The sequence below is a fragment of the Osmerus mordax genome, chromosome 18 (genome assembly GCF_038355195.1).
Source record: "Osmerus mordax isolate fOsmMor3 chromosome 18, fOsmMor3.pri, whole genome shotgun sequence".
NCBI lineage: Eukaryota > Metazoa > Chordata > Actinopteri > Osmeriformes > Osmeridae > Osmerus > Osmerus mordax.
In genome coordinates, this window is record NC_090067.1 from 903224 (window position 1) to 926953 (window position 23730).

Here is a 23730-nt window from a genome sequence, read left to right on the forward strand (position 1 = left end):
CGGAGAGGAAATTCCTCGTCGGAGAGGGCGTTCCCTGTGTCTGTCTCCGTAAAAACGGAGAAGTATAAATTGGCCTTTACATGCTTTGATAAGACTTTTGAGAAGTTAAAGAGTAATGTTTTGTGTTTTAAGGGCTTATGTTATACTTGTTAAATTGTGAACTTAAGGGCTTAGAAAGGAAAAGGGAGAATTTATATTTTCTTTTGACTTAAGGGCATTGTTTCATTGACGTGGTGACCAATACTAACATGAGTGACGCAGGTCTGGGAGCCGTTTCAACCTATCTAAACATGGATTTCATGAAACAAAATTATGATAACAATAGTTAAATGTGGTCAGATAACTAGTAAAAGGTTGATTTTGAAATCAAACGGCGAGATTCATTCGATAATTGCAGCCTTGGGAACTTATGGGAAGTTTTTGTGTTCAGAACAGAAAGGGAATGTATTTTGTTTAAGGGTTTGATTTAATTTGAAATTGTAACTTCATTACTATTTACATCTGATTTTAATAACCACGTGCACATCAAATATCCATTGACATGGAATCAATTGATGGCACTTTTCCAGTTGGGTTATTTTGAAGCTGTGTTTTTCACAAATGTTTTATTTTGGTTTAAGGAAAATGTGAAATATTATGAGGAAGCGATTAGAAAGTTACATAAAAGATTGGTTTAGAGTGGATCATGGAAAGTTTATGGAATGAAGCAAGAGAACGTTTTGTGGATGTGAAGAAATGATTGGTTTTAACATTGATGTTCTAAGAAGGGAAGTATGCATATACTTTGAAGGTATATGGGCTAACATTTTAAGTCAAAATAGTAAAATCTAGGGTTTTTAAGAGGTTTTGATAAAGGTATTAGATGCAATTTGGTTATGAAATGAGAAAGGGAAAATAACTAAAATATACTTTTATTTGGAGTTTGATTGTCATTTTGATTTTAAGTTTTATATGGATGTTTTATCAAGAGCCTGGCATACTGTTTGGGATAAACAGTTAGGCTGTGATAAGGTTGTATTAATAAATGGTATTAGTGCATAAAGAGGGTTATTATAACCTTTGTTCTGAAACAATTTGGGAAGACTCATTACGTCTGAAATTGTGGTTATGATGGTTTGTGCTAATTAGCTTGTTTTGGACTGCAGCCAAAGCAAGTTATGAAGTTCTACCTATCTGACCTTTATGAAAAATATAGTTGAGAAATATGTTTGGTTAATAGCTACATTAAGACCATTATTTGGTCTATATTTCATTTAAGAAGCATACAGATTCAATTCTGGTTTGGGATAATGACAATGGGTTTTATCATATCTTTGACAAAAAGAGGTGTGATTTGATAAAAAGAGTATTCTGAAACAATATAGGTCTAAAACTTAACTGTTTTAAGAAAAGAAGAAAGAAAAGTAATGAGACTAACAGTTGATTTTCTAAAAAGGGAACAAAGAAACAGATATGAGAGAGATATGCAGTGTCACCAAACTGGTGGGTTATGAAAATTCACAGGAGGAACTTATGTTACTAAAGAATCTATTTCGTTATGTATTGATTTGAGCCATGGGATGAATCATGTCTCAAACAGGAGGGATGGAGATAACGAAAGAGTGTTTACAGCACATAGATTTACAAACTATTCAAGAAAAAATGTAAGAAAAAACTTTTTAGCTTACCCTATTTGAGATAAAACATAATATGCATGAACTTTATTGAGCTGAACAAATGTTGTAAAGATTCAGGAATGGGCGAGGACGAGTCAGTTGCTTTCAACTGACCTCTGAGAATGTAATTTTAATTACTGTGTAGTCTACTTTGTTCTGAAATTCACAGACAGGAGAGAGATGCTGTCTTAAATCCAGTGAGAGGTCCGCTAAGGAGACTGGATTGTGGTGACGGATTTGACACATAAAGTCCTGGAAATGACCCGAGGTGAACAGGGTCATTCCTAGCTAGTTTCAGAGGTGATAATCGAGGAGATAGCATGGTACACGTGAGTCATTGCAAGCGTGAACTTTGTTTGATAGCGTCAAACAAAGGAAACGCGTTCTGTGTCAAATCAAGGAATACTATAGGCACAGTGCAGAGTTCAGTGCGTTGAGGTTGCCGTTTTAATCAACTAGACTACATTGCCTATGAGAAGATTACACAATCACCATGCCCACGCACAATCATGGCATCCGTTTCAGCAAATTGGACTTTGATAACAATGGGAATTGTCTTGGGAATGACGTTCCGTTTTGTATGTTGAAAAATGTATGAACTAAATGGTGCTATGACTATGGATGTACTGATTTAACTGTTTCATTGGTAACAATGCAAATGTTAAACAGATTCTGAAGTGAAGTTTTTGATATAAGTAAACAACTTTTTCTGTGGAATAAAATTTAGGTACAAACAGTCCTATCATGATACGTTCTACCAGTTACGTAAAGATGTTCCAGTTTATTTGTTATGTTCCAGGGCAGAAGTTTGAATGTTTTGAGAACAGTTATAGACTGTCGGAAGAGGAGATAACAATACTGTTTCATTTATGTGACTTAATGAAGTATTATTTGGGAGTTGCATTAAAGCTTAATGTTTTGTTTTTGAGAAACCTGTTTGTACTACAGAAAATTTATATTAATTTGAAAAGAAACAGAAATTGAGAACATTTAAGGAGATTTCAGGATGTGTGCCAAAGTGTGTCTTAGCAGCAGGCTGGAGAGAAATGCCTGTTGACCTAAGGTCCTAACCGCTCTGTAGGAGATCACCTTGGGGGAAGGGTGAGCTTCTTTTGCCATCTATAAAATGGAGATAAGTTTGACCGGGGGAGTCCATCTGAGACTAAATCTGGGGTGACTTAAACAGGTTTAACTGAGGTTTATGGCTCCCTGACCTGGAAGAGAAATGCTTATCATCTGACATGGAGAGGAGCTTTGACATCAGGGCCTGGGTTCAACTATCACTGTACTGTCTTAGAAAAACCTGACTGACAGTTTACTGAATGTTTGATGGTTTTAGAGATGTACAACAAGTAGGCATGTTGGTATCCTGATAATTTATGTATTAATTTCCTTGTTGCAATGTTTGTTTTTATTTGATATTGTGTGGTTAAGGAGATCTGAGATGAAGTCCAGGTCTGCCATGAGGTGCATAGACGTTGAATGACCAGTAGATTAAGTGATAACGGGAAAACCCTATAGGGCGAAACCCGTTATGTCTGAATCCATTTTTGCCATTTGACTGGATGACTATTTCTTTTACCTATGTTTTACTTCTTATTAACTGTGGTTTGATGTTATCACCTGTATGTTTCAGTATATTCAGGGGGGAGCTGTCGGAGACAGAATGTAAGGTTATATTCTGAAAATACTGGTGCTAGCATTCCTTGGTCAGTAGAGAGCCCTCTCCCCACATGATCTATAGATGACACTAGGCTTACGTAAACAAACTGACCTAGGTTGACCATTATCATACTAGAGGTGCAATAAACCTTATCTGTGTTGAGGGAATCATATGGTCAAGCCTAGGGTCGGAGAACTCTGTAAGTTTCCACGTGCACGCGCACTCTGTCTCTGGGATCGATCATATTGACAGCTGATATGCAGGGGAGGAGGCTTCTCACCAATAAATGGTCTTACCTGAAGACTTGTGAACCAGACAAACTTTGTAGCACAATGGCGTGTGATGTTTTTGTCTCCTTGTGGGCCGGCCGCAAGCAATAAAGCTTTCTTAACCCTTGTGTTATCTTCGGGTCATTCTGACCCATCAGTCATTGTGACCCACCCTCGTATTGCGACAAATTTACCTCATACAAAAACAGAGTGAAGCATTTTCTTTTAACTGTCGGGCTGTCTCAGACCCCCCACATTGGAATGGTTAAAAGAAAATTATTTTTATTTGTTTTTGTATTGGGTAAAATTGGGTAAACACAACGATGGTTCGTTATGAACCTTTGGGTCATGTGACCCGAAGGCAGCACGAGGGTTAAACTTGTTCACTGACTGACTGTGCAATGCTTGATAGATTAATATTTCTGACACATTCTTCCCTGACCTCTCTGAAATTAGACAAATCGAGCACTCTCCTGGAGAATGTGAAGTGCCAACACATTACAAAGCGCACACACATAGCATGAATGAATACTACATCATAGGAAACATTACGTGTTATACAAACAAAACAAAAAAATTACAATGAATGGTAGGCAAATATATGTGCATTAAGAGTATATACATTTCAAAACGCACTAAGCATCTAAAAGTAAGCTACTGGAAAATATTGGATTAACGAGAGGCTTATATACTTACCTGCCTAAAAGGGCCTATATTACCTGAAAACACCATAGGACACAAACAAAATTCTAGAAAACGAGACATTTAACATCAAGCTTGTAAAGTTAGTTATGCAGCAGAGGTAAAGAACTCGTGGTGATGCTACTGGCTTGTAAAGTCCACTCAGCATCTTTCTATCCACTCTCCCCGCTATTTTATTTTTTTCCACAGTTTGTCCCCAATTGTTACATTTGTTAGCCCATCCAAATCTTACTAAACCAATAACAATCTCCATTACTGTTAATTATATTTCCATGTATTTCAATAAATGATTGTGTATAATTTTCATTTGCGGAATCTATTCCCGCACATTATCTGATCTGCTCTACATTTAGAAAGAATTAATTCCTTCAGACGACTGATTATTACATATTTAACGTAGGTTTCCTCGATGTCCTAACCCCAATATTGAGGTGGTGTCCCGTCAACAATACTAGATCAAGTATACTTATTCTTAAACGAGCAAACCCTCCTACAAAGTAAATTGGAATCTATCTCGCACATTATCTGATCTGCTCTACATTTAGAAAGAATTAATTCCTTCAGACGACTGATTATTACATATTTAACGTAGGTTTCCTCGATGTCCTAACCCCAATATTGAGGTGGTGTCCCGTCAACAATACTAGATCAAGTATACTTATTCTTACACAAGCAAACCCTCCTACAAAGTAAATTGGAATCTATCTCGCTTATCACTCACTGTAAAATGGATTTATTTAACATGTATGGAACATTTATTTATGTGTCTTTTAACCCCCCCCCCCCTTTTTCTTTCCTTCCTACTGTGAGGCGCATTGTGTTACCTCCGTGTATGAAATCCGCCGTACAAATAGATTTTGATTGATTGATCTATGAAGACAAACATGCGTACCCTTTACAAACGCAGTGTTCATAAATCTCAGAAAAAAATAAACGTACTGTGTTTTGTAATCTGTATGGATTATTTTACAGTTGAATGTAAAGTTAGATACATTTGGCCCCAGAGAAATAGAGACAGAGAGAAAAAAACCAGAAAGCAATATTTTTATAATTAATAGGAGGCATGGGAAAAGGGCCAAAGGCAAATACAATTGTTGCCTTCACTTGTTTCAAAATGCACCAGAAGAAACCAAAGAGCAAGAGGGAGAGTGTGTGTTAGATGGAGAATGGTTGAGTCTCTCAAAGCTATGCCCTGCGTTAACCCAGCCAAGCTCTGTGTAACAGTGGAGCTCTCCAATAACAGCAGTGCGACCCGCGTTGCTTTGTCTGCTTCTGGGGCACTGGAGGAACAGTCTGTGAACCCTGTCCAACTCAATCTGTCGCCATTGTTATGGCTAGAATGAGAATTCAACTTCAGTTTTGTGATGACAGATGTGACTGTTCGCTGTCTCTCTCTTCGTCTTGCTCTCTGTCTTTCTTGCCCTCTCCCTTTCTCTCTTGCTCCCACCCCTTGTCTCCCTTTCTGCCTCTTTACCTCTCTCTGTTGCTTCCTCCCTCCATCTCTCTCTCCCTCTCTCCTTCTCATGCCAAGACTATCTCATTCTCATCTCTCTTCTACCTCATGTTGTTAACCCTACTCCTTTTCCTTCTCTCTAATTTTTATTACTTCAACTAATTTTTATTACTTCAACTTCAAGTTCAGGCAGGGCAATAGGGCAGCAAGCGTCATCCGCTCATTACCACACCTGTGTTAGCCAGCACAAGCCCATGGGCCACGTCCGATAAGACGACATTAAAAGGCCGCACGGATACGCACACACACACTCAGCATTTGTTGCATGATCAGTGCTGCTGCTAATGTTGTTCGTATTCCTGCGTTGTCGGTTGTTGCTTTCGCCTGTGTTGATATTTCCGGCTCTTGCGATCCTGGGGGGGACTTTTTGTTGTTGGGGGTGTTTGCGGGAGGTTTCGGGCATTCACCCGGATTTGCACCCTCTGAGAACCACCCTGATGGCGGTTGCAACGATGCGGGTAGCCAGGCCCGGCGTAACTCGCATTGGCTCAAAGATCGCCTACCATCAAGGACTGGCCGGTACATCATGGTTGTGTCAGAGTGCCCCAACGTTGTGGCTAGTAGTGGGTCGATGCTAACGTGTGGGTACTGTTGCATCATCGCATGAAGGGACATCTATCTGCATTACATGCTTTGACACATTCAATATTATCAGTGTTATTGTGATTGTGTTTCCATTTAGTCATTTAGCAGACGCTTTTATTCAAGTCATAATATTTCGATTCACAGCGAGTACATAGGTTATCAGTTACGACTAACCAACGAGTGCAACAGTCCCTCTTTGTGTCATCTTGTTCTGGAGGGAATGGACTAAACCAGTGGGGGGCAAAGTACGGCCCTTCAATCCGGCCCGCAAGCTATTTTTAAAACTAATTAAATGTCATTATATTTGAGTTGCGATTTTTGGCCAAAGAATTACTTCTTCCATGCCATACAAACAAACTCCAATAGATGGTGCTAATACAAGCAGCCTAGCAGCTGCTTGTATTAGGCCTACATTCAGTCAATCTGAATGCGCTCATGGTCACCTCCATTCTTGACGACGTTGACAGAAAGAATGGAGAAAAGTGGACTCTGAATGTCGTGTGTTCAAGGAAGACTGGACATCAAAATACTTTTTCACTAATGTTGAACAGAAGGTGGTATGTCTGATATGCCAAGAAAGTATTGCAGTTTTTAAGTGGTAATTTCTCAAGCTAGCATGCTAACTACACTAGCAATCTGTCCTCTCAGGAAAAGGCAAGCAAGGCCTCTAAACTTGCAACGAACTTAAAAGCCCAACAAAATATTTTTACTAAACAGACCTCTACTCAAGAATCGGTAACTAAGGCAAGCTACATAGTGGCACATACAATTGCAAAGCATAGCAAGCCTTTTGCTGAAGGGGAGTTTGTGAAAGACTGTATGGTTGAGACTGCTAGCATACTTTGTCCTGATAGTAAAAGCCAATTCGAGAAAATTAGCTTATCACGCCAAACCATCACCAGGCGAGTGGAAGTAATTTACATTTACATTTACATTTATTCATTTAGCAGACGCTTTTATCCAAAGCGACTTCCAAGAGAGAGCTTTACAAAGTGCATAGGTCACTGATCATAACAACAAGATAGCCAAAAAACATCGCGAGTAGCCAAAACATGAAGCACACATTGTGAACAACCAAAGTAAGTGCCAAAGGGAAGAACCATAAGAGCATGTAGTTAAACAAGTCACAACCAAACAACATGAACAGCTATAAGTGCAAGTGTACCTGTGGGAAAAAGCAACAGTAATAAAACAATATATCACAGCGAGAACCAAAAATTTAAATCAGTTACCACTAACCACAAGAGCAACAAGTCTCTAAGCAAGAGTCATTGTGATCCTTGAGGAAACTAACATCGGGTCAAGCGAACCGATGTTAGTAATAGGAGATGAGCTAACCGCCGAGCTGAAAAAGAAAGCAGATGGCTTCAATCTTTTTCTATCGCACTGGATGAGAGTACTGACATCAAGACACTGCTCAACTTTTAATTTTTGTCAGAGGAATTAATGATAACTTTGAAATAACAGAGGAACTTCTTGCAATGGAATCGATGATGGGGACAACCAGGGGCTCTGACTTATATGACAGTGTGTCTGCCTGCTTGGAAAAAATGTATCTACCGTGGCGTAAACTGACAAACGTCACAACAGATGGATCCCCAAATCTAACCGGTAAGAACATTGGCCTACTAAAAAGATTACAAGACAAAGTTAAAGAAGAAAGCCCAAACTCGGAGGAATTTTGATATTTCTTCACTGTATTATTCATCACGAAGCCCTGTGTAGAAGTGTGTTGAAGCTCGAACATGTTGTCAAAGTGGTCGTGAAACTTGTAAACTTTATACGGGCAAGGGGGCTTAACCATCATCAGTTCATTCAGCTGCTCAATGACACAGAGGCAGAGCACCAGGACTTGTTACATCATTCAAATGTGCGCTGGCTAAGCCTGGGGAAAGTCTTTCGCCGTGTGGGAGCTGAGAGGGGAGATTGGTATGTTCCTGGATACGGTTGGTAAAGCTGACAACTTCCCCGAGTTACAAGACACAGACTGGCTGGCCGACTTTGCCTTCGGTGTGGACATACTGGGGCATTTGAACAATCTAAACATGAAGCTCCAGGGAAAGGGTGTTTTTGTGCATGAACTGTATTCCAACGTGAAAGCGTTCAAGGCCAAACTTCTGTTGTTCTCCAGACAAATGAGCAGCAGTTCTCTCGCTCATTTCCTGACACTGGCAGCACTGAACGCGCTACAGTAGCACTTTGATCGACCTGCATGCCGAGTTCTCCCGCCGCTTCTCAGACTTTAGCAAGATTGAGACTGAGGTAGAGCTTGTATCATGCCCCCTATCTTTCGACAGTGAGAAAGCACCATCAGACACACAACTGGAGCTCATCGACTTCCAGTGTGACAGTGCTTTGAAGGAGAAGTACAAAACAGCTACAATAGACCAGTTTTATGGCTCACTGAATGAAACAATGTTTCCAAACATGAAAAAACACGCCCAGAGGATGCTGGTTTTATTCGGGTCCACATATGTGTGTGAACTAATGTTCTCAGTCATGAACTACAAGAAATCCCATCACAGGTCAAATTTAACAAATGACCACTTGTCAGCTGTTCTGAGGATCTCTACCTCAAAAATGACACCAGACTTTGATGCCCTTGCCAAGAGAGGTGACCAGACCCATTGCTCACATTAATACCCAAAGCACCAAGACGGGTAGGCAAGGCTTATGCTTTCTTTCTCTGTTTTCAACAGTCTTAGGCTTTTTTTTATGGTGATGGTTATTGTTGAGAACTATCCAGCAATACACTTGGATACAGGCCTTTTGTCCCCATTCATCTGACAATGAACACGTATTACAATTATTATTATTATTACAATACAAGTAATACAATAAGAGCAAGAAATACAATAACTGGTTGTGGTGCTTTGTGGGCTGAGATGATTTGAGAACTGTAAATATGGCTCACAATGGAGGTGAAATGAGAATTGTTCCTTAATATGCTGTCATAAACAGGCCGTTCAACATGAACCAAATGATATGCTTTTTGCTCTTAGTATTTGTGTCATTCAGATTGTACTTTTAGAATGGAGGTGGTTTTTACAGTGCTGTATATCAGACATCTGCTGTCATATACAGTATGTCATATATGCCTATTTTTATGTCTCCAGTCATATAAACATACTTTTTTTTAAAGTTTGCACTTACTTTTTGTGGCTGTGACTTTGATTGTACTTTACAAGGGTAGAGATGGTACAGTGACAGAATTGTTCTGCAAGCATATGTATACCTACAGTACACTAGTAGTTGTGTGTCAACGTGAAAAAGAACAAAGGCTTCACATGTTTTGTCACGCATATAGTATGTGGCCCTTCACTTGGTTTCAAAAGCTCAATGTGACCCTTGAGCCAAAATGTTTGCCCACCCCTGGACTAAACTCTAGCATTCACATCTCAAGCAGATAGCTATTTCTCAGCCTGTCTGTAGGCAACAACCCCTGGGCCGCGCTTTCTGCTGCATGCCTCTCAGTGGCACCTAATCGTCCCGCACGCATCAACATGCTGTCGGTGGCTCCGTGTTGGATCATGGTTATGCGCACCAGTCGGCATTGTGCACCTGCTGGACGATTTGGTAGTGGATGTTCCATCGTCTCCGCCCGCGGTGCATCTTGATGTTCGGACGCGTTTGATTGCGTGGACATTTCACTGTCCTTTGAGTAGACCTTAGGCCCGTTCACCTGAGTTTTTCGTCAATTACTGATAGCGTTTCATGCGGGCGTCGTTACCCTTGGATACCTGGAGAGCGTCCTCGGCTTCGTGAGTGCCGCTTCAGGCGCCGCTTCTATGGCTGTGCGTGACCTGCTGTCGTTGCGGGGCCCGGAGGCACTTGCTTCCGCTATGCATCATGCCCCAGGGTTCGCGTCCCGTCTGTTGGACTTATTGACGCGTGGCTAATTTTCGGGATAATGTAGACGACGGTTGCGGTCGGATCTGCGTTTCTGAGTAGGCTGCGCGGCCGTTGGCACGGCATCAGTTCTCTATCACGATTCCGTGGAGTCGTCCGCCGCCTCTATTTTCGTATCGACGCGGCTCCCTCCGTGGGTTTGGGGGTTATCGCGCTCTCCGGACAAGGCCCTGTGGCCCACGGAGTTAACTTCCTGGCACTTGAGACGTATTCCACGGCTTTACACAAATTGTATTCCATCGTGATTGCTTGTTATTGCGTAGGGAAAGGTTACTGTTGTGATATCAAAGCAAGGTCCACATCATCATAAGGAGGTTCTGTGCTTATCAATCTAGTCAGACTGCTGACGTGGACCAGAGTGTGGGAATCTCACATCGCGCACCGCATTCATTCAGGCTATAGAGACGGTGTGGCGCACTGTCTTGTTTCATTTCAGGAGTTCCGATAGGCAAGCATGCCGCCCTTTCTCCGACGGTGCTAGACCTTAGGCCCGGGTGCGTGCGCGGTGCACATGTAGGCCTATGTTTGTCTGCTGGCGAATTCATGAGGAAGGTATTTCAATCCACACTGGTGGATCTAAGCAGGGGCGAAGGAGCGCACAGCGCAGACATGTTAAACACTGGTATCGGATATTCAATTTATTGTAAGGTGTTTGGAGCCCTCAGCAGGCTGCTGATGAACGGGCCAAGAGAGCAGCATTCAGAATCAAGATTACTTCTACTTTCATTCTATCATTCCAGTGTGAGGGTTCCACTCACACTTCTTGAGCCACTGGAGGAGGGTGAACCCAAAAGTGAGACACACACGGTACTGGAGGCTGAAGGTTTTAATTGGCTCAGCAAAAGTAAGAATAACAAAAAGGAGCACTCCAACCAACACAAAACTCAGAACTTGCATAGGCAACCGGCATCAGAAAAACCTAAACAACAAGCAAGGTAGGCATGAGACAGAGTCCCCTAAATACACCTAACAGAACGAGGCCCAGGTGAACCTAATAACAAAAATCAAAGCTGAGCAAGCCGGGCATGAGGACCTCTAGTGGCCAAAACACAAAAAACAAGCAATACACTGACAGGCTGTCCCTGGATTGGTATACATCGCAATGCTTCCAGATTGGGGCTGCCACCTGGGCATCTTCAAGTGCCTAGGCACGCTGAGATGATGGGGACTGGTCGTCCTCAGCTTACGAGCGCTATGTACGCCCCAATGCCCTGGACATTGTAGGAGTCCAGAGACCTATGAGCTTAATGTGAACGAGCTTTGCGGCCACGTGGCCAAATTACTACTTGCAGTGTGCCAATACACGAGCCTGCGTTACAGATGGTGGATGGGTCAGCTTGTTAACCCATAACAGTAGAATATCTCTTTAGATCTCGGTTTAGGCGTGGTGATTCGCAGACGTGCTCTGATCTGGTAGCTATCAATCAGAATCCATAGTGTCCGAATCAAGATATCTCTAGAGATCACCGTTCCCTGGACTCCAGGGAACGGCGGGTGCTCTGCCGACACATTTGTTGATTTCATTCTCACACAGCGACATTAATAGTACATGCACATGCGCCTTGCGTACATCTTTGGGGTTGCCGACGGGCGCTAGAGGAATGGGTCTCTAGAGATAGCTGTAACTCTGCCCTGTATGGGTGAGTGGTTACCGGATCACAATCATGGTAGAATGTCTCCGTAAGATCTTGGCTCAGCACTGGTGATCCACAGACGTGCTCTGATTCGGTAGCAATCAGGGGGATTATATCTCTATTGCTCCCTGCCTCATATGTCATGTATGTATGTGTTGCATCGAGGAGGCAGGGAGTGCTTCCCTTAGATCATCCACTCCGCCAAAGTCAAATCTACATGTCCATGTCATGTAACAATAAATGCTCAAATCTAATACGTGATTGTCTTGACTGAAATACTATACTGCCTATTTCTCTGTCTAACACAGAAATGTACACACACCCAATAGCCCACCCCTTCCCCCGCACACATACACACTCCGTCTCCTCACTCTTTAAATGCTGGCAGCGGTCTCTACAGCCCAGAGTGGTGGTCTTTGCCCTACGGAACAGTCGGACAGGTGACAAAGAAGAGCACTTCCATTTTTCAGAAACAGAGAGCCCTTGGGCACAAAAAGATGATGGCTTCCCTCTAAATGTTCCCATGACTCTAACCCTAACAGAAAGACACTCTCATGCATACACACACTTGTTTGCTTGTAGTTGTCAATCGAGGCCGATGATGACGTCCACTTCTGATTTCAGATTGTCACCCTAGCATTCATACCATCATGAAACTGACGGAGGATGTTGACAAACTTGCTAGGGAATCCAAACCGGAGCAAGATGTCCCACAGTAGGTCTCTCTGCACAGTGTCGAAGGCTTTGGAGAGGTCGACAAAAGCCATAAACAGGTCTTGATGTTGCTCCCTGCACTTTTCCTGAAGTTGCCTGGCTGTGAATACCATGTCGACTGTACTCCTGTTCTTTCTAAAGCCACACTGTGTTTCTGGGAGCAGTGACTCTGTGATGTTGTTGAGTAGCTTCTGCAGCAACACCTGGGCCAGGACCTTACCAGCAACAGCAAGGATTTATATACCCCTGTGGTTGCCACATATGGTCTTGTCACCTTTGTTCTTGTATATGGTGACAATTTTGGCATCTCTCCATTGCTGTGGGATGTTTTCATCAGCCCATACTTTCATAATGTGTTGATGTAACGCTCTTGTACAGAGGTAACCACCCTGTTTAAGCAGTTCTGCAGGGATATTGTCAATGCCCGGAGACTTGTTGTTCTTCAGGGAGCGGCTGACAGAACCTCTAGGAAGGTCGGGGACTGGTTAAGGTTGTCAATCGGTGGAAGTTCAGGCAGTTGATCCAGGATGGTGTGATCTGCTTCAGAGTCCTGATTCAGCAGGGTCTTAAAATGTTCAGCCCACCTCTCCAGTACACTGCTCTGGTCTTTTAGGACTCTGAGCCCATCTGCTGTTTTCAGGGGTGTAATGCAGTGGTTTGTTTGGCAGTAGATAGATTTGGCTGCATTGTAAAAGTTATGCATATAATTTCTATCAGCGGAATACTGGATTTCCTCTGCCTTCTCTGTCCACTACTTGTTTTGCATTGTCCGCAGGGTCCTTTGCACTTCATGCCTCGCTCTCTGCCATTGCTGTCAGGGTTTTTTCAAGGTAGCCTGGTGTGCTTTGTGCATGGCGTTCAGCGAGTTACGGATGGTGTCTGAGTTATTGTCAAACCAGTCCTGGTGATTCTTGGTCTTATAGCTGATTGAGTGGGCTGCTGCTTCATGAAGGGCTGAGCTGATAGTGGTCCACTGCTGGTCTGTGGCATTCTCTCCACTAAAAGTGAGCTCTAGCTTTTCAAGTTTTTCAGCCAGGGAGCATCGAAACTCATTTCTTGTGCTGGTATCTTCCAGACGGGCGCAGTCTAAGCGTCTCCCACTGGACCCACGTTTCCGTGTGGGGTGGCGCACGCTCATGTGGACTTTGGCCATTATCATCCGGTGGTCTGTCATTCTGCACCTCTCATGGCCCGGCACATGTGAACGTCTTTGATGTTGCAACGTCTCATGATGACATAGTCAATCAGGTGCCAATGTTTAGAGCGTGGGTGCATCCAGGATGTTTTATATTTGGTCTTTTGCTGGAAGATGGTGTTGGTTATGGTCAGGTTGTGCTCAGAGCAGAGAGTAAGTAATCTCATGCTGGCCTGACCAATACCATGCCTGCCAAGCACTCCTTTCCATATCCTGTCACTCTGCCCCACCCGAGCATTGAAGTCCCCAAGGAGGAGGATCTTGTCGGTCTTGGGGATCCGGTGGAGAGCCTCATCCAGTGACTGATATAATCAGAATCAGAATGGGTTTTTATTCGCCATGAAAGTTTGCACTGACAAGGAATTTACTTCGGTAGGAGAGCCTACCTAGGCAGCCAATTTCGGCGCCAACTAGAAAGTTACAGCATAACATGAGGAGAGAGGAGGAGAGAAAAAGGCAACACCCAGACAATGCTCCTAGAGGAGTACAGTGTGGGAACAGACAAAAACCTCAGCACATAAGCACAACAACATTTACAAAAACACGTGACTTGCAACGGGGAGTGGGGGGGGGGGGGGGTAGACAAGCAGCATCTGGACCTGCAGCCATGGTAGGTGCTGGACACAGACCCGCCAGCCACCCTGGGGAAACAAGCAGGCGAAGGCGTTGGATGGGGGTGGGGGGGTGGTGATATCTGTAGTAGGTGAAAGTTAATGTGTGAGTAAGTCTGGGTTGGCGCCCTCGACCTAGGCCACAATCAGTCCGATTCTCCCTATGCAGATTGTGTTGGCCAGGAGACATCCTTGGTCATGACCCGGGAAGAGACCAAACCACAGATGTCGGTGGGGGGGGGGGGAAGGGAGGAGCAAGATAGTCTCGCTTCAGCGCTCTCCAGGGGAGTTGTTTTCCAGCGACGACCTTGGCCAGGGCTTGTGCTGGTTACGGGGCCGAAAGAGGATAAGATTGGGGTAGTTGTTTTGACGAGTAGCCGCAACTCAATTTTCGCGTCCACCCTTCAGGAAGGTCTCCAAGTCCTCCATCTTCCTCTGCAGAGCCGCAAACTTATCCCTGTTGTAATCAATGCTGCGTTGTAAGTTCACAGACTGAGCTCCAGCAACTCTGCCCACCGTTTCAATCATATCGGGCAGCCTAACGGGGCTTTTGACAGCTGCAGCCGTTTCCTTGATTTTACGATATACAAAGCCAGCGCCTATTCCAAACAGCAGAAAGCCTGTAATCATGGTTCCGAATATGAAGATGTCTTCAACGTCCTCCACGGAAAGCGCCGCTAGACACACGACACGCCAATTCTCCCACGCGTCCATCGTGTAGCCAGCTGCGAACGTCCCGTCCGGACAGTTGGGTTCCCCCGAACCCGAGCTTCTCTTCGAGAAGATGGTGTCAATAGCATTGAGAGACCAGCTAATTAATTCCATGCTTCTAGTTTCGGAGAGTGATGATGAGAGAGTATCTTGAGACAAGACAAGACACAGACACAGCCAAGCAGGGAAGGTCAGGGAGGGGAGGAGAGAAAAATGCGACCGCCTTCGTCAAGAGCAAGAGCAAGTCTTTAACCTCAGTGTCGGATGGCAGGGTTGGCGCATACACACTAAGGAGTGTAGCAAAGCGGCTCTTCGCCAGGGGGATACGGAGGGTCATCAGTCTTTCACTGATGCCCACAGGTGTTTCAGTGAGTCTTGGTAGCAGTGTGTTCCTGATGGCCAGTCCCACACCGTGCAGATGTTGTCCACCTAGGGGGTAGCCTTTCCAGAAGAAGGTGTAACCGGCCCCTTTATCAGCGACCCTTCATCATTTAGTCATTTAGCAGACGCTCTTATCCAGAGCGAGGAGCCTGGTCTCGCTAATTGCGGCGATATCAATGTCGTAACGCCTCAGCTCATCCGCAATCAGTGCTGTTCTTCTGTGAGGTCTTTCGGTCCTGCCATAGGAGTCCAGGAGAGTTCTCACATTCCATGTTGCCAGTTTTAGGTTTTGGGATTTATTTCTTCTATTTCGACCGCAGAAGTGGAATGACCCGACAGGTGCGGTATCCTGTCCAGGTGTGAATTGAGTGGGCATTTTTTAGGCCACCTTTTCTAGGCCCCTCCTCAGTTTGAGGAGTGTGGTCCCTAAATAGGGGCTGCTCAGTCACACAGGGTGCTGCCGAGATCAGCTGCCACTCAGTACCAGCTGATAGCGACCAATACCCTGTGCCGCTGACGTGCAGGGTTCTGACTAGAAGCTCCCAGTCTATTCAAACCTGCTCCCATCGCCAGTTGCCCCGACGCCACCAGACTTCAACCAGATGTGGATCCAGAGAGTATACACCGTGATCAGAGGTGGATACCTGCGCAAAGAGATGATTTAGAGTGCCGTTGGAGGCGCGCTATCCCCAGTAGCACTATCTTCGCCATGGTGAGGGAAATCTGGTGGCATGGGTGAACCCAGGACGATCAGTTCCCCATCCAGGCTGCAGGAGGCTTCCGGGTCCTGGCTCTGTTTAGACCCGCCTATTGCGCACCGCCAGCGCATTGCTTTTCTGTCGGGGCTTTTCTGCTCCCTTAGCCTTGCCTCGAGAGGCTAACCCACAAGGCAGTGGGGCTATTTACCCATAGCTGGGGCAGTGGTTGACGGGTGCCAGGGCGTGTCCACCTTATGGTGGGCCTACACACCACATCTCTGGGGCCCACTGCTACTCCGAGATCCCCTGCAGTTTAGCCTGGGACCGCGGGGTACCCAGTTACCATGTGTGGCCGCGAGGAGGTACTGCAGCAGTCTTGGTGGTGGAGAGGCTATGTACTGGCAGAGGAGACTTACGCTCTCGGCTCCTCTTTTCACCCCCTATAAGGAAGCTAGCCAGCGGCGGTAGCTGACAGCAGAGAGTTACAAGCAGAGGGCAGCATGCAGCATGCACTAACTACAAGCACTTCTACACTACAGCACTAGGCGCTTCACACACACCCTGTGTCTCTATGACACACACACACACACACACAGATGAGCCAAGACAAGACCACCATCACTCAGTCTGCACTCCTCCCTCTAAAATGTGCCTGACACTACTTGAACCCCATCAGCATTTCTTGTTGTTCACTCACCGCCCTCGTTCCTAAGTGACATCTAGCATATGGTGTCCTATCGGCCACACCCCTCACATCCCCTAAAAGTAAACAAACATTACCCACTCCTTTACTCTTGGTTCTTTACACCCCACCTCCCTCCTTACTTTCCTCTTTACTGTCAGTAACCTAAAAAGGCCTCTTCTCCAATTCAAACATCAATTAAATAAATAAATAAAAATAAATTTCCCAGGACCTCTCCCATCTCAAAGTTTTGTTTTTCTCTTTAGCCCCCTTGTCTTTCTCTCACACCCTTCAGCCCATGAACCCCCTTCCCAAATTCCCAATCCACCCTTTCCTGGCTCCCACACCTGGTCAGTCATAATTGGGGGTGGTTCATTAATCAGGGCAACAGTTTCCATGCGACAAGATGACCATGACACTATGCACCCAGCAGCAGCCCCAGTTATGGTTGCAATTAAGCTTGACCCATGCAATAGTCTTTCTCTATCTCCTGCCTTTTCACTCCTGTTCTGTCTTTTTGTCCAGCCCTCTCTCTCTCCGTCTCTCTTTCAGTCTTTCTATCTATCTATTTAGTGTCAAGGGCTGCATCAAATACCCTTTTTGCCCTGCTAAATTGCTGCACTAGTCCACACTTGACCGGTGGAAATCTCATTCTAATATTACTGTAACTGTTAGCTGCTCCTGGCATTCTCTAATTCCTGCTTTCCTCTCTCTGTCCCCCCTCCACACATCCTCTGTTGTGTGGGGGGTTTGAGCTGTCAGCATCTGCCTGGTCGTGGGTTGGTCAACGCTGGACCTGGTCGCCATTGGATGTCGATCTGTGACAGTCTGCCAAAGCTGGATCTAGCCGCCAACAGGAAACCAGTGTCCATGACGGATGACAGCGAGTTCCCGGTCCTTTTCCTTAGCCCCCGGCCTGTGATCCTGTGCCGATCACAGTCCCCAGCCTTGTGGCTACCTCTGCTTATACTGACATTTATCAACTGACCCAAGTTTAACACTGGATTTTGGTGTTTCAACACCCATTGACACTTCCCTGCTGTATGACTATGTTAAGCCTGTGTTCTGCACCTCTCTTTCACCAACCGTCTCCGGAGGAGGGGATCCCTCACAGAATTTCTCCTCCCAAGGTTTCTTCAATTTTTTCTCCTCTAGGGAGTTTATCCTTGTCTTCCTTGAGGGTTTAGGTTGGTTGAGGGGCAGTTCTATGGGCGTATGTGAAGCCCTCTGTGACATTGCTTGTAAAAAGGGCTATACAAAAACATTTTGATTTAATGTAAATGTAACACTTAGGAAGAGATTAGCTTCACTTAAGAGTAGCTAAGAGTATCTAGGCTAGGTTCAACATACTGAAGATGTGAATGATGAATCAACAACCAGATGATTTGAGATTGATGTGAATTTGTATTATTGGGTGTACTTTGCCTTCGGCAAGGGCACAACCTTTGTTCTCTCACATATATATTATTATTCTTTTCCCCCCCCTAAAACTCAGTCAATATTTGGCCTACATAGACAACCTAGGTGTCAAAAGTTTCGTCTTGGTAGCGATTGAGTTGCTTCTATTGGGATTTACGTTCCGTTGCATGGTTTAGGCTCAAGTTACGTTTTTGTGGCGAAAAGTGAAGCTAACGGTGGCTAATTTGCTAGCCACAGTCACTGACGTTACTAACGTCACGAAAACACGCATGACTACCTGTAGCAGAACATTCGTTTCGCATCTGTTAACTTGGGGGATAGCTAGGCTAACTATAGCCTTACTGCAAGGCAGCTGCAGAAACGCCACAAGCAAAGAGGCCAGGGTGATAACTATTTACTCATTTTACTTTGTGATGTGAAACACAATTGTGAAATGTAATGTACAATATTAGCTGATATTATTAAGGAAGTAGGCCCACATCTACTTTCGGAAACGGTAGTCTACTATTTCACTGAAGCATTAGCATGACATTAGCCTCTGTTGCCCGGGCAACACATACTACAGTGGTCTATGATGCATCTGTTTTCAATCGTTAAAATAAACATCCATCCATCATCTTCCGCTTGTCCGGGGGTCGGGTCGCGGGGGCAGCAACCTAAGCAGGGAGGCCCAGACTTTCCTCTCCCCGGCCACTTCCACCAGCTCTTCCTGGGGGACCCCGAGGCGTTCCCAGGCCAGCTGAGAGACATAGTCCCTCCAGCATGTCCTGGGTCTTCCCTGGGGCCTCTTCCCAGTGGGACGTGCCAGTGGGACGTGCCCAGAACACCTCACCAGGGAGGCATCCAGGAGGCATCCTTATCAGATGCCCGAGCCACCTCAACTGGTCCCTCTCGACGCGGAGGAGCAGCTACTTTTGAAGTGTTGTCGACAACACTTCAAAAGTAGCCCAATTCCGCGGGAAAACCGCGGACCTGGCAACACTGGTAGTAGGCTAACGTTACGTTTTGAGTGGATGGCGAGCGCGAGATGCCGAAATGGATGCCAATAAGATTCTGAATGGAAAGTTTACTTATAAAAAGTTGCCAAATGGTTCCATTGACAAGACCAAAGGGATCTGTGTGTTTTGTCGTTGTGAACTGCGCTATCATCGCAGCACGTCCAGTCTGAAATACCACTTGATGGCCAAGCACACAACTAATGCGAATTCTCCGCCCCCTCGTCAAAGCCAGGCGATTGGAAAGTTGTTAAAAAAAAAAAAAAAAAACATTTGCACTAAGCAATCCGATCCACTTTTCCATGTTGATAAGAGCATTAAAATGAGTGTTACGTCCCTCGCCCTGCTTGTATGTGTGTTCTGTATTGTTTTGTCTTCCCTGCAGTTTCCCCTCGTTTTCGTTGCCCGTCAGTGATTGGCTGCCGCCTCCACCTCCCCGTCACCGGTGCACCTCCGCCCATCCATCTCTGTTCAGGATTGGCTGCCGTCACCACTCCCCCACCGCCAACGCACTACACTCCACCAATCACCTGTCTGTCCGTCCACATTTAAACCCGGTCCTGTGTACTGTTCAGTAGTCTCTAGCCCTGTGTGTTTTTCTTGTCGGCGTTTGTATGTGGTTGTGCATTTGCCGTCGTTGCCGACACTAACGAGACTCGTGTTAAGTGTTATACGTTGTTTTATCACCTGTTTGTTTGTCTAGTTATCGCCGGTACTCGGTATCGTGCTTTTCGTTGTTTTACTATTAGTTCAGTCGTACAGGGGCTTTGGAACAGCTAAGCTGCCCATGGGCATACACCCCATCACGTAGCTAACCCCTGTTAAACACCCTAGGTAAGGAGCGGGTGCCACCCATGTCTGTTTTATTAGTATAGGGACGTCTTTTGGTTAGGTAGATTAGGACACTTTTGTTGATTACTTTTCTTTGGCACCGCTCGTAGTTCCACTGTACCCTGTCGGCTGGGTTTCTCTTTTTGTGTTAAGAATAAACGTTTGTTTGCTTGTACCTCAGTGTGTCTTCGTGTATAGGCTCATTGGGCAGTGTTACGGCCTTTCCCCTAGACAAGGTCCGTAACAATGAGAAAAAAATTATGGGACAAAAAGAAATCAAGGGACATTTAGAATAGATAAAAATTTGCGATTAATTGCGAGTTGACTATGACATTAATCGCGAATAGTTTGACAGCACTAGTATTTAGTTAAGCATTACTATGTCACACATATTAGTATGTTTATGTTTGCTTATGTTTATATAATGTGTTTGTTATTAACCTTACTCCCCAAAATGTAAGATATTTCAATGGAAGTTTTTAGGTGGTTGGGGGAGAGAGGGGAATGGCTTCTGTGATAAATATGAGGTCATAGGAGCTGACAAGAAACAATACACTGTCAGCTTCTGAATGGGCAAGTTTTCAAACTGTCCATTTGAAAATGATCAGGAAGTAAAAAGAGAAAGAGACAGAGAATAAGAAAGAGATGTAAACAAATCAACTGTTCAAGGGTGAGAGGCAGGGCCCCAGACAGACCGCCACAACAGACATCTTCCTCCTCTTTTACCTTGTGTTAAAGACTTCAGGACAGAAAAGGGAGCACATTATCCTTGTTCAATAGCAACAACAACAGTGACAACCTTGGAAACTTGATTACCTTGCATCTGGCAAAGGGTCTGGCTGTACGAGAGTCTGTACGAGACAGGATATCTACCATCTTAATGGACAGGAGTAGCTCTGAAGGACTTATAGTGACATGTCATTCAGAATCTATGTAAGACCTGCCAACTGTAACAATAAACAACACTCTGAGAACTGTTTCATATGAACTCAAAGGTTGCAGCATAAACCCATTCAGCTCTATGAGGTACAGGGTCACATCCTGGCATTCAAGATTCCAAGGTTACTAAATTCCAAAATATCAAGGTTCCAAGCTTCCCAACACAGTGTCTTAAAGGGGTCATTGACTGGGTTTTTGGGGTATTTCACACTGTTCCTTAAGGTCTCCAAATAGGGTATGTAACATTGGTTGGGTTGAAAATGGTGCTGTTCTATGTCCCCTGATACATCCAGTGAAATCTTCCTGGGAAAAAACGCTAGGTTTTCTCCTTTTAAGGTATGCTCATGAATATATAGATGAGCTGCACGCTGAAACAAACGAAGGTGGAGACTTGAAATAAAAACTTACAAATAAATCTATTGTGTCTACACAACACTGTTTTCAACAGATTGACTAGATATCATTTGAAATTATTACGTTAGTTGTTTACACTTCTGTTGTCGAAGCAAAGAGGATCGCCTTTTCGTTAGCACTACAGCTTAGCAAACAACCTATCGTGATTCAACTCAGCTTCAGTTAGCTCTAACTATCTTGCTGAAAAATAGATCTGGACAAACATGCATCTTGAATTGTAGATTTACATGACAACACACATGACAAGCTGTAGTATGATTTTGTCGGTAACAGTTATTAGCAACGCTAACGTATCCTGTATGTAACACCTGCCTTTCTCCAGTTCTGTCAAATAGATATTCTAGACAGGCGTTAGCAATAGGCTAGACTGCTATTCGTTTTCTGGCTATTTTGTCGGAAGCTTCCCTTCTAATGCCGACTACAGCTTGTCTAGCTAGAGTCATTTGACAAGTAAGGTATGTTGATGTGTTTAGAAAAGTATTTAGCATTCTACCTATGCTAGATACAGGAGACGTTAGCATTGCTAATAGGCTAACTGTTAGCGACAAAATCATAATTAGAGCTTGCGTTTGTGATGAGCATACGGTTGGAACAGCACCTCTTTTCAGCAACAGCGGCTTAGCAAATCCTTCTTTAAATTGTCCAAGGTTTTCATTCAAAACTGTCCAGGGCTCGACAATAATGATGGCCCGGGGCCAGTTAAAAGTAACGTCGGGACAGTTAAACTAGCAACTCACCGGCCCGATCGGGCCACTGCAAATTATTGATTGAAAAAAAAATTTGCATTGTAAAAGTTAACATCCTTCATATGTTTTGCTATCTGCTAAATGCATAAATAACTTTGCAGCTCGTGGGGCAAACAGTTGGCAAATCAAGAGTTGAGTAGTGAGTGACGACTGGTTGTCAAATTTTAATTCTCTAATGTCGATACATAATTTAACAACTGGCGCGAGACTGGCACGAGACAATAAAGTGAAGATGGCAGCAAAGTAGAGCTACGAGCTCAAACGGAGGCAACCTTTTTTTATGGAACTGTCTAAAGCAGACGGATATGGATATGGAAGTGGATATTTTTACAGAGGCACCGACAATTTTCGAAAACAATACCTGACCAGCCATGCTAGCAGACAGCACCTGGTTTGCGTGACAGCTAAGCGGATGGTTGACAATCCATCTTCGAGGCCGTTGACCATGCTGGTCAGTGGTCAGGAATTTAAATGTAGATGCCCATCGTGTTATTGCACGACTTATAACAACGGCATATCACGTAATTAAGACGGACTAGCCGTTCGTCTCGTTCCCCCAGGCTATTGAACTGCAGCAGAAGAATGGTGTCGACTTGGGTACCTAGTATCATACTGATGAAATGCTATGGAAGCTTTTATATATTAGCATTGAGGGACCAGAGGTTTCAGTTTCAGCCAGCCAGAGTTGTGCAGAGATGGTGGTCAGCAGGGAAGAGAGCACATCATGTTTGAGGTTAAAAGTCAATTGTTTTGCTGACTATTACCTTTTAATTTTTTATCACTAGAAATGTGATTTCATTTTAGTTCTTTTATATCCAGGATGTGTTTAATAAATGGTTAAACATGTTAACAGAATAACACAACTTCTTCTAAGTCTTTGGTTTTGTTGTAACAATGATAAACTAGAGAGGGTACAATTTCTGGGGAAATTGTAGGGTGTGCTTGCTTGCGTCGGTTGCACAGGGGTCTGTATATTTTACATAAAAATGCATCGGGCCTACTTATTATTTATAAAGATTACATAGATTTAAAAGCATCTTTTTTTTGCTGCTCATGTACAACTCAAAATACGAGTGAAGTGTAGAATGAAATATGATGTCTTCTCATTTCCCCTGCAAGAGGCAGCTGACAGGCTGAATCAAAACGAATACATTTGGCAGACCGGTGTTAAAATGGACCTAATCTCTATGACTTAAACGTCCTTTTAAGTTGTCCCTTCTCGTGATATTTTCAGGCATTTAGCCTACTCACATTGCATTCATTCATTAATAAAGAACGCCCTTTGAAGATTATTCTACGACTTTACCGGCAGAAGATAGAATCGGGATTCAAACAGTACCATCTGCTAACTGAAAATATGCCCCCAAAAACGTAAATAAGCTTGACATTTATTTAGTGGAAAATCGCTCATTCATAAAAAGCTCACTGGTAGCGATCATTGTCAGTAACAACGCAAAATGCGAT

At 44.1% G+C, this 23730-nt stretch overlaps 1 pseudogene; it reads left to right on the forward strand.

Moving 5' to 3' along the window:
- The first annotated feature begins 7937 nt into the window (after window positions 1–7937).
- Window positions 7938–8582, forward strand: LOC136961898 (general transcription factor II-I repeat domain-containing protein 2-like; annotated as a pseudogene).
- The last annotated feature ends 15148 nt before the right edge of the window (window positions 8583–23730 follow it).